Consider the following 15,641-nt stretch of genomic DNA (forward strand, 5'->3'; position numbering starts at 1 on the left):
TTAGTACCACAGAGCTGTAGCCCTGGAAATCTATCCCTCACCCACAGTCAAACATTGGCCAATTGGGACTGCCTTCATTTGCATGATGGGAATTACATGGGGAGGGGAGATTCACACCCAAAAGATGGTTGCTCTTAAATTAAACCCACCACAGCCCACTATCTACAAGCGGGCCACTTTCCTGTCTTTGCCCTTATTGCTATGTACTCGGTAAACTTACTTTACTCTATTGAACTTGGGCAAATTCTTTTACCATCTGTGACTCTGACCCACCACAACTTGCTAACTACCAGTTGACTTAAGAATTTTCCCTGGAGCCAGGCGGTGGTGGCGCTTGCCTGTAATCCCAGCACTCGGGAGGCAGAGGCAGGTGGATCTCTGTGAGTTTGAGGCCAGCCTGGTCTTCAGAGCTAGTCCAGGACAGGCTCCAAAGCCTGTTTTTTTTGGGGGGTGGGGGGAGAATTTTCCCTGGGAAATACCATCCTGACTTTTAAACCCCTCACTGAATATAGATCTAAAATATCCCCCTAAAGCACACATTTGTAAGGGACGAGGGCTTACCTGGGGTTTCAATCACAGCAAGGCGAGCCTAGAAGCTCACTGAAAACAGGCAATTCCAGCGTCCAAGAGCCTAAGACCCACCAGTAGCTAGTTAAGACTGCTGTGAATACGGGTACATAATCACAGACTTGAAACAAAGCCTCTAATTAGGAACAGATCTGGAGTGCCCAGTCTGGATCACGGAACATCAAACCCCTTTTAACGCTCTCAAAGATCAATTAATGTCCACTCTTGCCCTGTAAAACCCATTTAGACGGTGTGTGCATTAACAAGAGGGAACTGCTGGAGTTCCTGGCAGTGACTAGGAGAGCTCCTCTTACCCAGAGTTTATGGTTCAGTATAAATTAGATCATACAAACAGTCAATGGCCCTCCCGGATGAATGTCCTGGCATTGGCAGCCAGTTATGAGTTGCTAAAGGGAGCTGAAGGTATTTATTATACTTGAGCAACGAATCACCATGTTTATACAATAGTATGTCTTGAATCCTGATGTAACAAAAGGGCAGAGACTGGCTGACTGCTAGGGGGCTAGGTAGACATCAGACCATACAATTTGGCAACCCAATGTAACTCTAAATGACATTGGATTTAAATCCCCACTGCTCTGACGCCAGCCTGCGTGCGCCAAGTCTCTGGTCCCACACCTGAATTACGTACAAGTACCTGATGCCAATATTTTCCCCCAGCAAATCGTATCTCACAGACCATCCAGAAATGACTTTCTAGACCTCAGAAGACACAATAATGGCTATGCAATAGTGCCTGTACAGAGGTCATTGGATCCAACCTTCTGCATAGATACTAGATATATTTGCTCGAGAGATTGAATCAATAGTTCTCACCTCAACTCTGGAGCCTTCAAAAGAGAAATGAGCTAACATTTATATTGATTCAAAATATCATTTCTGATGGTCCATACCATGGAGACATATGAAGAAAGACAGGGCTCCAATCCCTAAATAATAAAGACATAAAAACACTTAGGAGGTATAAGGAGAACTCCTGGGGCTGTTCTCGTGGCGTGAAGAGGTGGCTATTGTGAGTTGATCCAGGCACTGCAGATGAAACCACATTACCACCCAAGCCAGTAAGTCAGCAGCAGATAAAATATGCTTGGGTTTTCTGAGATTTGGGATTGACTCTTTCCCATCCTGAATATTTGAAAATCGAACCCAAGAGTGGGATTTTTAAGGAGCAGGACCCTTCCTTTCAATGGGAGATAAATTCTCAGGGAACTTTCTTGGTACCCCCAAACTTTGCGCTTCTTAGAGCTAACTGTATTCATCAAGTCTCTCACTGTGGGCAAGGTGTATTAACTGAATTTTTAAGCCAGACCATAGAAGGCCAAATAATAAAGAGGTGACTGAGAATTATAAGTAGAAGTTTTAAACACAATGGCTTCTTTTAAATAAGACCCGAAGTATCGCCATTCTCCAAATCCATGAGACCACACAAACCCAAAAAGGAGTCCTGTCAACCACTAGCTGGCCAAACGTTTTTTCGGTTCCACCACGTTTGACATTATGGACAGGTAAGAAGCTCTTTACGTGCTGGACTGGTAGATTTCCTTTCCCTGGCATTTCACTGGCAACAGTGAGCAGAGGGGGTCAGCAGGCGGAAACGGCTGCAAACAGCACCCTTCAGTGTTACGGTCCTTGTGCCTCCGGCCCTTGGCAGGGGCCTGCGTTACAGCTCTCAGTCTGGGTATCTTTGAAACCTTTTGTTTTGGTTTTGGTTTTGTTTTTTTGAGGCAGGGTTTCTCTGTGCAGTTTTGGTGCCTGTCCTGGATCTCGCTCTGTAGACCAGGCTGGCCTCGAACTCACAGAGATCCGCCTGGCTCTGCCTCCCGAGTGCTGGGATTAAAGGCGTGCGCCACCGCCACCCGGCTCTTTGAAACCTTCGGTCATGGAAACGTAACAGCTCACTGGAACTCTTTCAGTGACAAATGCCTACAGTTTCCTTTCTCTGGCTCCTTCCAACTTTTTATCTTTCCATACGCTCGATTCTCTGCCTTCTCTTCCATTTCTCTACTCCCATTGCCCTTCTTCTTCCTGGCCTGACTGCTCTGAAACTCGGAATCTGTTTCTTCAGCGGTCAGGCATCTGGCCAGATGACCACTCCGGGACTCTTCAGTGTGTTTGCTGGGATCAGTTGGATACAATGTGTCTGCCGCGACCAGGAGCCTGCCTCTGCCGCAAGTCATCTGTGTCTGTTGCTGCTCTCTGGTGTCACCAGTTCAGCTCACACCACTGAAAAGAGACAAGAAATGGGCCTGTCATTCGGTAACGCGAGTATCTCCCAGCTGACTCACCGAGATAGCCTAAGCAGGCTAATTATAGCTCAGGAAGGGACGTCCAGGTCAATGACCATTTGTTTGTTTGGCCCAGTCACAGCCACCAGTCAGTCACTGAGGCTTGTGTTTTGAACCTGTTTTGAACCAATCTGGACCTTGCTTCTTAGTGTCAACCAGAGTCATCAAGACTTGAGTTTGGACCAATCACAGTCTTAGCACCACTCAGAGCATCCTTCTGTTAGATCAAGTAATGTGCTTTCCCTCTAGTCAAAATGGAAATGGTTGCAGGGTCCTCTGAAGTCCATTTAGTACCAAACTAAACTACTGTGCTTTTCAGGACCTAGATTAATCAGCCGAGGTTTTCTTGTCTTGTGTGTGTGTGTGTGTGTGTGTGTGTGTGTGTGTGTGTGTGTGTGTGTGTGTGGTGTATACTCCTCCATCACTCTGCATCTTATTTTCTTGAAAGAGAATCTTTCTCTTGGAACCTGGAGCTAGGCTGGTTAGGCTGTGTGGGAAATGTAAAAGAGATAATATTGTCTTTTCTATCAAAAAATGGTAAAATAAGGTAAGGCAAGCACCATTTTAAAAGAAAATGGCTCTGATGGTTATTCTTGGTTGTCAACTTGATTACATCTGAAATTAACTAAAACCCAAAAATGGAGGGCACACCTGTGAGGGATTTTTGCTTAATCTGAAGTGGGATGATCCATTTCTAATCCTGATCTTTTTTTATATATAATTTAATTTAATTTTACATATCAGCCACAGATTCCCCTGTCCTCCCTCCTCCTGCCCCCCTGTCCTCCCCACAGCCCACCCCCCATTCCCATCTCCTCCAGGGCAAGGACTCCCCTGGGAATTCAGCTCAGCCTGGTAGATTCAGTCCAGGCAGGTCCAGTCCCCTTCTCCCTTCACCTAGGCTGAGCAAAGTGTCCCCGCATAGGCCCCAGGTTCCAAACAGCCAGCTCATGCACTAAGGACAGGTCCGGGTCCCACTGCCTGGAGGCCTCCCAAGCAGTTCAAGCTATTCAACTGTCTCACTTATCCAAAGGACCTGATCCAGTTGGGGGCTCCTCAGCTATTGGTTCATAGTTCATGTGTTTCTGTTAGTTTGGCTATTTGTCCCTGTGCTTTTTCCAATCGTGGTCTCAACAATTCTCGCTCATACAATTCCTCCTCTTTCTCGCCGTCTAATCCTGATCTTTGAGGCAGAAAGACACCCCTCTTAACTCGGCCATGCCTTCTGCAGGAAGCCTATATAAGGACATAGAAGATGGAAGCTTTTGCTCTTTGCCTGCCTGCTCTCCTCTCAGCTAGCAAGTCCATTCCTTTACCGGCATTAGAACCTACTTCTTCAGGATTCTGGGGAGTACTGAAGCCCAGTTGAGACATTCAGCCTCATGGACTGAACAACTACTGGATTCTTGGACCTTCTGTTCAAAGGAAGCCATCATTGGATTAACTGGACCACAGCCTGTAAGTCATTCTAATAAATCTCCTCATATATATATGAGATTCATTCTATAAGTTCTGTTATTATAGAGAACCCTAACTAATACAATGTCATTTGGCAAGAATCTCTGCTGAGTCAGCATTTTTCTGAAGTCAGTGCACGTGCTTAAGTTTGCGTTCTAGACTCAAGGTTGCCTTCTGTTACTCAAGATTGCATTCTGCTTATCAACTGCACCAATTGAAGTTAATCAATTGGGTAAGAAGGTGAGACCATCCTCTAACCAGTGAGAGCGAGGCACAGGAATAAACCGCTTGCTTGATGGCTTGGTGGCTGGCTTGCTTAATTTGGCATGGCTATACAACCTTCTGTAGAAGTAAACCGTTTTGCTTGCTGAAATACCATGTTGGTTGCTTTTTGTCAACTTGATACAAACCTAGAGTCATTTAGAAAGAGAGAACATCCGTTGAGAAAATGCTCCCTCCAAGTTGGCCTGTGGGCAAGCCTGTGGGGCATTTTCTTGATTAGTGATTGATGTGGGAGGGTCCAGCCCATGGTGGGTGGTGTTGCCCCTGGGTAGGCAGTCATGAGTTTGTATAAAAAAGCAGTCTGGGGCTGGAGAGGTGGCTCAGAGGTTAAGAGCACTGGCTGTTCTTCCCAAGGTCCTGAGTTCAATTCCCAGCAACCACATGGTGGCTCCCAACCATCTGTAATGAGAGCTGGTGCCCACTTCTGGCCTGCAGACAGAACACTGTATATATAATAAATAAATATTTAAAAAAAAAAAAATCAGGCTGAGAAAACCTTCCTAGACAGCCTCTTCTCACTTTCATCGTGGACCGTGATGTGGAAGTGGATGCCTGCCTCCCTGAGTTACTTTTGATCATGGTGGTGGTTTTGTTTGTTTGTTTTGTTTTGTTTGAGACAGGGTTTCTCTGTGTAGCTCTGCGCCTTTCCTGGAATTCGCTTTGTAGACCAGGCTGGCCTCGAACTCACAGAGATCTGCCTGGCTCTGCCTCCTGAGATCCACCTGTCTCTGCCTCCTGAGATCCACCTGGCTCTGCCTCCTGAGTGCTGGGGTTAAAGGCGTGCGCCACCACCGCCTGGCTGGTCATGGCGTTTTCTCACAGCAATAGAAAGTCAACTACAACAAATACTTTGGATCATTTGGTCATTCTCTTGAGCCCCTAAATCACCAGTTCCTAACCTGTGGGTCGCAACCTCTTTAGGGGGTCAAACGACCCTTTTGTAGGGGTCACATATCAGATCTGCATATCAGATATTTACATTATGATTCATAACAGTAGCAAAATGACAGTTATGAAGGAGCAACAAAATAATTTTCTGGTTGGGGGTCACCACAACATGAGGAACTGTATTAGAGGGTTGCAGCATTAGGAAGGTTGAGAACCCCTGCCCTAGACCCATTTCTTATATCTTCATGCCCAATGTGGTGCCCCTTTCTCCATGACTGAGGGTCTTGGAGACTAATTCCCACCCTGTGAGGTGTACACATTGCCTTGTTGCATTGACCTGGATGTAAAGACACTCATCTGCTCAGGAACTAACAAACACCCCAAACCAAAAGTAGATCAGCAACACAACAAGGCTCAAAGCAAGCAATACAGTAACCCATACCTCAGGGCATGAACCGAGGTAGGATATTAGATTATAAAATCCTTCTGGTCATTGGGTATTTTTGGAGGATAAGAATATGGCTGAGGATAATTTTGACTAGCCATTAAATTGATATTCCTTTTCTTAATAGCAGCCGGGGCAGAGAGAATCCAGTAGCTAATTAAAGAATCAACTGCCCCATACCCAGTGACTTTCCTCATTTACAGAAAAATAAATATCAGGAGTAGTTACAATATAAAGTTAAAGAACTTATTATTAACACTAGATAATGTTTAACCAGTTTCAATGGTGCTTTGTCGATGCTTAACACCTGCTCAGTTCTCCAAAGGAAAAGTGGATTCTCATTAACTGTCTCAGTCTCATAAAACTGGATGGCTGTGGAGCTGGCAAGCGTGAGGGGCTGAGTCCAGATCCTGAGCACCCATGTGGAAAGCTGAGGGCAGCCATGCACCAGTCATCACAGAACAGAAGGTGGAAAAAGGAGCATCCCTTGGGCTTGCTGGCTAGCTGGTCTATCCAATTAGTGATAGGTTCAGTGACAGCTTTGTCCCAAGACTAAGGTGCAGAGTGACAGAGAAAGACACTCAGTGTGGACCGTTAGCCTCCAGATATGAACAGATAGATAGGGATCTGTGCTCATGTACATTCATGCACACACACACAAACACACCATCATCATCACCATCACTGTCATCATCACCATAATCACCACCGTCGTCATCGCCATCATCATCATCATCATCATCATCACCATCATCACTATTATCATCAGATGGCCTTATGCATTTTGACTGCAGCCCAATGGAGTACATGTGCTACTGTTAAGCAGAATGTTGTATTTATATTCTTAATCTTTTTTTTTTTTTTTCAGAAAATATAACTGAAGCGGTGAAGACATGGGCAGACACTGCTATCATGGATGTCTTGGAGAGAAACCCTTTTAGTAATTGGCTTTAAAAGTTCTACATAAATGGGACTACCTCTCGCTGGGGACATAGCTCAGTGGCAATGCATTTGCCTGGCATTCTTGAGGTCCTGGGCTCAGTGGGAATATCCGATGCTCAGGGTATCAGTCCCCTTTTCTCTTTCTCATTATTGTTGGCTTGCTTGCTAGTCACCGGGCTGGAGATGTTTCTACTACACTGCACAGAAAGGGCAAAAGAAACAGTTTTCTTATCCTGTGAGAGTCTTCCGTTCCTAAATTCCAGTCCTCATACCGCCCCCATCAGCAAGTGGTAGTTAACGGGGGAGATAAAGGTCTGCCCCATCTCACAGAAATGGTGTGGAAGTTTGACGGTGGAGAACTGAAAGGGACCCAGGGCTTAACCTGGTTCCATTTTGTATCTCTCTGACCTGCCCTCTAAATCGCTCTTTCCTTCCTCTTATCTGAAATTCCAGGATTATAATGTCTGAGAGATAAACTGCTGTGAGCCAGGCCCCTCCAAGGCTTTCTCAGAGGCCCTGATAAAAAGACAAAGAGAACGCTAGCTCTGTGTCCTTGCCCATGAGGCAGACGTGGCAGGGTCCAGGTTGAGGCTGGAGCCAGGGCATCAAAGGCATGAAGGTTTCAGCTCCTGGGAACCTGGCTTTCCCACTGAAGAGACTGGAGTTATCAGTCCTAAGGTAGTTGTGTCTGATGTATCCTGTGTTTTCATGGCCAACATTGCTTGTTTAGCTTTCTGTTGACTGTGGCCCATTTCCCCTCTGCAAACAGTCCATACAATGCTGTATACCTCAATAACCTTGCTCAGCGTAAGGCACAGCTTGTGCGAAACCTCCTGACCCCAGCTTTCCTCTCTCCACAACCCCTGGTCCACTCTCTCATTGAAGAACCACCGGCAGGTTCAGGTCAATAAACCCCAGGCAAACCCTGTGGAAATTAGCTCTGAAGCAGCATAAATTTCTTTGGCACTACATGAAACTTGCCTCAGAGATGCATTCCTCCATACTGTAGGACTCTACTGGCTAAGGAAATCCCTCCGGTCTTGCCTTCATCCCTTCCATTCTGTGTCACCAGAAAGCCACTGTCCTTACCTGCTCATCCTCCCAGGGTGGATACCATCAAATTAAACTTCTTTTTCTTGTTTTATCGTTGACTTCTCTACTCACTTATCTTTGGGAGCTGAGTGGCTAAGTCTAAGTGGCTGAGACTCCAGTGACATTAGTACCCTTATAAAAGAAGTCATACGGAGGCTGCTTATGCCATAAGAGGACAAAAAGCCTCATCCCTCAACCAGGAAAAGGGCACTGATCATTAGATCTTCGATTTTACATCTACGGTCATACCGTAGGGTCATACCACCCTGAACGCGCCCGATCTCACCTGATTAAAGATCTTAGATTTAATCTAAAGAACTCTGAGGAATACATTTCTGTGGTTTAAAAGTCCAATCTATGCTATTCTGTTTCTTTTTTACCCCTTTGTCCATTGAAACAGTTTGGGTTTGTGTAGATACAGAAGTACATTTCATAAAATCTACCATTTCAACCATTTTCAGGTATACAGTTGAGTAGCATTGAGTACGCTCATGTGAATTTTATTGTTGTTATAATAGAATTGCTTAGGGGAACAACTTGAGAAGGAATGGGAGAGGCAGGGTGGCAGGGTTGGCTCCTGTCTGTGACAAGGACAATGCAAAGCAGCTCACTCACCTCCAGGCTGATCGGGAAGCAGAGAGCTAGCAAGTGTAAGTACTACAGTGGGCACTGATCAGCCATAGTCCAGGAAGAAGCAGAGAGTCGCAGGGGAGTGATAAATTCACTTGGAGATCTTGTGCTGTCTACAACCCTGCCCGGCTGTCAAGTCCTCCACCTTACTGCTTCTAGTGTCCCATCAACAGGTAAGGACCCTAGCCTCCTGCCACCAACCACACCCACCCCTGTGGTCTACCCTTTGGATCCCCTCTCCTGGAAGGGACCCTAGACTTGAACTACCAACTCCACCCACCCTGTGCTTACTTGAGGACCTCTTGCTGTGTGCTCCCCCAACCCCTACTGAGGAGTACATGTTCTGAACCCCCTCCAGTTCCCCTTTGGCCCCTTCTCTCCAGGCAAGGGACACCAGACTCACGCTGCTAATACCACCCTTGCATCCCATGGCCTGCCTAAGGACCACATATCCCCTACCTACTGGCAGACCCTTCCTCTCCATATTGGGACCACAGACCCTTCCCACTAATTTCACCCACCCATGTGACCTGCATGAGGACTCTGTGTCCCATACTTATTCATGCCCTCATCACAGGTAGGGACCCCAGTCCCACAGCCACTGCACCCACCCGCCACTGTGTGAGAACTCCTGAGCACCTCTTCCAGACTCCTGGGGATTGGCCGTGAGAATCCTCTAATGGTACAGGACAGCTTGAAGGCTTAGAAATACCATCCAGCCAAGCTGAGCTCTAGATGACTTCTGATGCCCCAAGACTGACCCCTATATTTTGTTAATATTTATTTGTTTGTTTGTTTGTTTGTTTGTGATGTGTGAGTGTGTGTGTGTGTGTGTGTGTGTGTGTGTGTGTGTGTGTGTGTTCGCACATTCGCTCAAGCTCAGGTCCTCAGGCTTGGTGGCAAGTACCTTTAGCCTCTGAGCCATGTAATAGGCCTTAGAACTGGATTTGTTGTTTGACTGTAGGTCAACTCTAAAGCAACTCAAAGTTCCAGAAAAGCCAAAATGCATTTTGGGACTCGCTCTTGGATAAATTCTTGCATGTTTAAACTTCGGCTTGTTACTTTATAAGCATATCTCTTTTCTGTGGAAAGGAATATGTAAATCAGAACTGCTCACAGAGATTAGAAGGCAGTAAGAAGAAAGTAAAAATAACGAAAAAATACCATCCAATTGGCACAAGGTGTAATTAAAGTATTTTCAAGTTTTTTTTTTCTTTATATACAACTCAACCAGCTGACAGTTTTAAAAGACTCATTTCTGAATCTTCCCATATCGAGGCCTATTATATTCTCCTGGAATAGAGTTCATATTTAACGCGGTGTACTTGAAAACGAATTTGTCTCCCTCCTACGATACACTTCTTGACTTTCCCACATTCGAAAACTACAGTCATTTTCTTTGTTCTTCCTTTCAACCCGGGGCTGTCACTCTGCTTCTGAAACATCCTACATTCTGTCCCTTCCTAGCTCTCTCTGTGCCTAGCATGGTCCACCTCCTCACTGCATCCTGTCTGCACCGTTGGGTTACCTAGGCGCCTGCGTTCGCTAGGAAGCAATTGCTGCTCTTTAACTTGGTCTTCCAGCTCATTTTCCTACTAAAACACTCCCACTGTGGTCACATATTTGTTGCAACGTCAGACGCATTGATGTTTAAACAAACTATCTGTAGATAACTGGTGTCTCAGGCAAGTGACCACAGTTATTTGGGAGGATAAGGTAGAAGGGCTGTAAATTCAAAGCCAACCTGGGCTATGTGATGAATTGAAATTCAGCCTAAGAAACCTAGCAAGACCCGTCTCAAAAACAAAAATAAAGGCCAGGGGTGTAGCTCAGTGGTAGTGCACTTGTCTGACTCAAGGCCCTGATTCAATCCTCAGTGGCCACTGCGTCCCAGAATCGTGTGTAACTTTCTCTTTGGTTCAATCACCGGTGTTGGCATTTCTTAGCGTCCCAGGGATTTGTGGGTAACTGTGTGACTTTGTTTATTTAATGGTTCTGTGCAAATTTTCCTTATGCGTTAAAAGGGAAAAAAAGTCCATGTTGGACTCTAATCTACAAATCTGCAATCCAAGTCGACAGGGCAAGGGGGATCAGGAAATTTCATTCTTGGAAATGTTTCAGATCACAGACTCTTTGCCTTAGAGGTTTTCAACTACTGGAGTATGGGAAAATACTCCAGGATCACTTTTCTTTTTAGATTATTTAAAAAAAAAAATTAGAAGTATCAAACTTGAAATACTTCTAGTCTAAGTATTTTGGATAAAAGGACATTCTAGCTGCTTCTACATCTAATCATTGTTTTATTGTGGTAGTTTTTATAAGTTAAAGTTCTTGTATTCTTTTTCATATATATTAGTTTGATGTGTTATAATATGCAAAAAAAAAAGGTTACTGCTTTCTTATTAGGGGAAAGTTCACTTATTTCTGACTTTTAGGGAAAGTTATCTGTTATCTGGCCACCTCTCAACTTCCAGGTTGATCCCCCAATATAATCCTTCATTCCCATTAGGCCAACCCCCTTTCTCCTTAGGTCGGTACACACCCTTGGCATTTTTTTTTTTTCTTTTTAACTGAGGATTGAACCCAGGGCCTTGCGCTTGCTAGGCCAGCGCTCTACCACTGAGCTAAATCCCCAACCCATACCCTTGGCATTTTGTACTGTGCGTTTCCATCTGAAGCATCCTGCCCTTTAGAGGCTGATCTCTCGGACTCCGCTCACTCTTGTAGACTGGATCATTTCTCCTCTGTGGAGTCTCCACTAGTTCCCCCTCACATTCATCTCGTTCTTCTCTGGCATTCAGAGTCTGCGTCTCTGTGTATGTAACACATTGTCATCCTCATCTTGTCTCTCCAATAAGAGCGTAAGTTCCCAGAGGACAGTGAATGTCCTGTATTTCTTTCGTATGTCATATTTCATATCCCCTCTTCTGCATAGCTTAGTCCTGGGTGTTTATTTATCCATTTAGTAAACATTCTTTTTTTTTTTTTTTAATATACAATGTTCTGCCTGCAGGTATGCCTGCACGCCATAAGAGGGCGCCAGATCTCATTACAGGTGGTCGTGAGCCACCATGTGGTTGTTGGGAATTGAACTCGGGACCTCTGGAAGAGCAGTCAGTGCTCTTAACCAATGAACCATCTCTCCAGCCCTAGTAAACATTCTTTTCGCATATTGTGCTTGTTTTATGTCAACCTGCCACAAGCTACAGTCATCTGAGAGGAGGGAGCCTCAACTGAGAAATGCCTCCATAAAACAGAGCTCTGGGCAAGCTTGTAGGACATTTCTTAAATTAGTGATTGATGGGGGAGGGACCAGACCACTATGGGTGATGCCATCCCTGGGCTGGTGGTCCTGGTGCTCTAAGAAAGCAGGCTGAGCAAGCCATGAGGAGCAAGCCAGTAAGCAGCACCCCTCCATGGCCAATGCATCGGTTCCTGCCTCTAGATTCCTGCCATGTTTGAGTTCCTGCCCTGCGTTCTTTCGATGATGAATAGTGATTGGGAAGTCTCAGCCAAATAAACCCTCTCCTCCCCAAGTTGCTTTTGGTCATGGTGTACTTACATTGTAGTGGGAAGTTAGGGGTATGAGTAGTTATCTATGTAGCCAGTACTTGGACAATTTCATAGCAGTTGATTAATACGAGAAGCAGCAGGGTAAATGACTGGAAGTGAGGACTCCTGGTCTGCAGTAATAGCTGCGGTAGGCTGTGAGACAAGCCTGAACACAAGCACTAGAAATAGAGAGGATGGTTACAAGAGGCGATGTAGAACTTTGAAAGGCAAAGGAATTGCCACCGCAGAATAAACTTTAACCACAGAGTGTAAAGGAGCCCTTCAAAATAACTTAGGCTTTTTGTTTGTTGTTTTGTTTTGTTTTTTTACCTGAGCACTGATGCGTGTTGGCTTAGTGGTTAACTTGGCGGTGATTAGAGTCATCTAGGAGACAAACCTCTAGGCAGGTCTGTGAGGGCATTTCCAGAGAGGATTGAAGAAAGGAAACCCACTCTGTCCATGAGAACCTCCCCGTGGGTGGCCAGATAGAAGGAGGTGCAAGAAAAAAAGCCATGTATGCCTCTGCCTTCCTGTTTTCATTTATTCTTTTTTTCTCATATATACCATCTCTCCAGCCCTTCATTTATTCTTTTAGAGCAAGGACGTCCATCACTGCTGCCGCCAGCCTCTGTGGACATCCGAATCCAGTTCTTTGGCCTTCCAGCATGGACTGAATACCAGCGACTCACCAGGGATCTTCCAGGCCTGTTGCACCAGACTGGGACTAGAGAGGCAGCTTAGGGAACTCAGCACCTACCAGTTGCCTTGCTTTATTGATTAAAAACAGCCACTATTAGACTACCCAGCCTGTACTGTGTAAACTAATGTAGCGCACACACACACACACACACACACACACACACACACACACGAACACACACTATTGATTCTGCTCCTCTGGAGAACCTTGCCTAATACAGATTTTTGGTACCAAGAGTGATCCTTAAAGAATAGAATTGTAAAGATAAATGTTTTATTAGACCCAGTAGTGTTATGGGAGCTGATTCTGATTTGACTATGCCTACGGTAGCAGAAGTTTCTCCTGATAATGGAGGGGATATTGTCTGTGGGGTGTACTCTTTAATGGATTGTATAAGTGTGTTGTGACCCCTGATTCACTGCTTGTGGCACACAAGAGATTTAATGATTCTATATAAAAAGCTTTTAGGTATTTCTGGAAAGCTAAGAAATACAAGGATGTCGCTGGGTATTGCTAGCATTGCTAGGTAAACTAACTATGGAAAAAGAAGAAGCCCAGAGATAGAATCTTCCAGCCTCAGCTGAGGGGCTAAAATGGTCAAAAATCAAGAACAAGGACTCGCCACTGAGTTCACGTACAATGCAAGTTTCTCACTCTTGAAGGGTGTCCGCAGTTCAAGTGAGGACAGTGATTGCAAAACACTGGGGTCCTGTCACTTGGACCCCCTAAGGAAGGCTCTGCCATCCCTCTGAGCCTCAGTGGGGAAGACTTTGCCCCTCCCATAGGGATGAGGCTTTTGTCCTTGGCATGGCTGTGCCCCTGTCACCAATACACACTTGCTCAGGACTTCACTCACTCAGGGCTTCCTCTGATCCCTGCACAAGCCTACCTGCCACTGATACTTCAAATGCTGTGGGGTCTGTGGGTCATACATCCCATGAGGAAGAGCAGCCTGTGCATCAGCCTGGACCTATTGCAGAGCCTTCTCCTATCTGGTCCCCACTCAGAAGATTTTCAAGTCACTTGGCATATTATGAGCCAGAGTAATACACCTCTGAGAAATGTTCTGCCTCCAAAATCCAAATAAGCCTCTCTAGAGGTATTTTACTTCTTTCTTGATGGTTGGAGAGGCACCGAGTCCTATCAATGAAAGACAAGTTAGTATCTGCATCGTTGGGAGCGTTCTGTCTGTCTCTGGAGACATCTGTGCTCAGGAAGTGGTCTCCATTTGAGTCACAGCATGTCTAGCTGTCCCGGTCTGTGATACTGATGAAGATAATCTCCACTTGCTGTTTGGGGTATTTGTCCATCAGATCTGTGATCCTGGTATATAAGGTAAACTGAGGGAAAAAGCAACTGGAAAAGGACAGGTCAGAGACTACTAATAGAATAATAGTTAATAAACCAATCCTCAGCTGGGCGGTGGTGGTGGTGGCGGCACATGCCTGTAATCCCAGCACTCGGGAGGCAGAGGCAGGTGGATCTCTGTGAGTTCAAGGCCAGCCTGGTCTTCAGAGCTAGTCCAGGACGGGCTCCAAAGCTACACAGAGAAACCCGGTCTCGAAAAACCAAAAATAAATAAATAAAATAAAAAATAAACAAATCCTCCTTCACAAATACCATTTGTGAGGGCCAAAATACTCATGCCATAAATTACATCCAAAGGTCCCTTGAAGGATAGGATTTCAATATTTTATTCAGGGTGGAGGACACATATATTCGGCCTGTTACAGGGCCCCACAGCATCCCCCAAGCCAAGCCTTTGATGTGCCCAAATGTGAATTTATCATATGTCTCTGTACATGGTTTACCTTGAGTATAGATTTGAATCTTGCAGGCATTGGAACAAGTTGTGGAGGTTCATCTTTGGTAGCAGGAAGGGAGGGAGAGCTTAAAGGTAATGGCAGAAAACTGAGGACACCAGTCAGGGCACCCAGGAGAAGGTAAGCCCCAAAGGCAGTAAGGAGCAGCCTGCCCCCACCCTCTCACTCAGGCCCAAGGGAATGAGTGTCTACAGGGAGGGAGCTGGGAATGATCCAGTGCACTGTCTCATGGAAGGCAGAGATGGGGGCAGCAGTGGACTCAAATGGAATTCAGGAAGGAAAGGAGATTAGCAACAAAAAAAAAAGATGGTGGTGCTCAGCAGACACACAGCTCCGGGGTGTGGTAGAGGGAGATGTCCACCAGCAAGCCAGGCTCGCTGCACCTGCTGTCTTCCTGGATTGAGACCACAGGACGCCCTGGAAGGACAGCCTGGCTCCTGAGCCCATAGCCTTTGGGAAACCAACACACAGAGCCTTCCTCCTTTTCCCTCCGTGTGGTGTGGGTGTCCACATGTCCTCGGTGTGTAGCCCCCCCCCCCCCCGGGAAGCTCTGGGACTGTCTTCACCAGGGAAGATTTCCCAGGGACCGAGACCCACAAGAGGGGCCCCTCCACCCAAGGGTGGGAGGACTCTCTGAGGCAGTCACAGTGAGGAGAGGCCAGGTGTGGGCACCACAGCTATTTCTAACCTGCCAGAGGAAAGGAGCCTTGACTGTTTGAAAAGCAGGCTGATTGTCAGGGGCGGAACCCAACTCAGAGCTGTCAGGGAAAGCTCCTGGCAGGGGGTGGAGACAGGGGGCTTGGGCTGACAGGGCTGTGATTTTGAAAGAAATGTCTTTAAGAGAGTGACTTCAAGTAGGAGAGAAATAGTATTATTAGGTAATGCCTGTCAGGTTATTTTTTGATGTGTTCTTGCTATTTTATAATCATTTTGCCTTTAGATGGTAAGCCCTTCCT

This window comes from Onychomys torridus, chromosome 18 (genome assembly GCF_903995425.1).
Source record: "Onychomys torridus chromosome 18, mOncTor1.1, whole genome shotgun sequence".
NCBI classification, from domain to species: domain Eukaryota; kingdom Metazoa; phylum Chordata; class Mammalia; order Rodentia; family Cricetidae; genus Onychomys; species Onychomys torridus.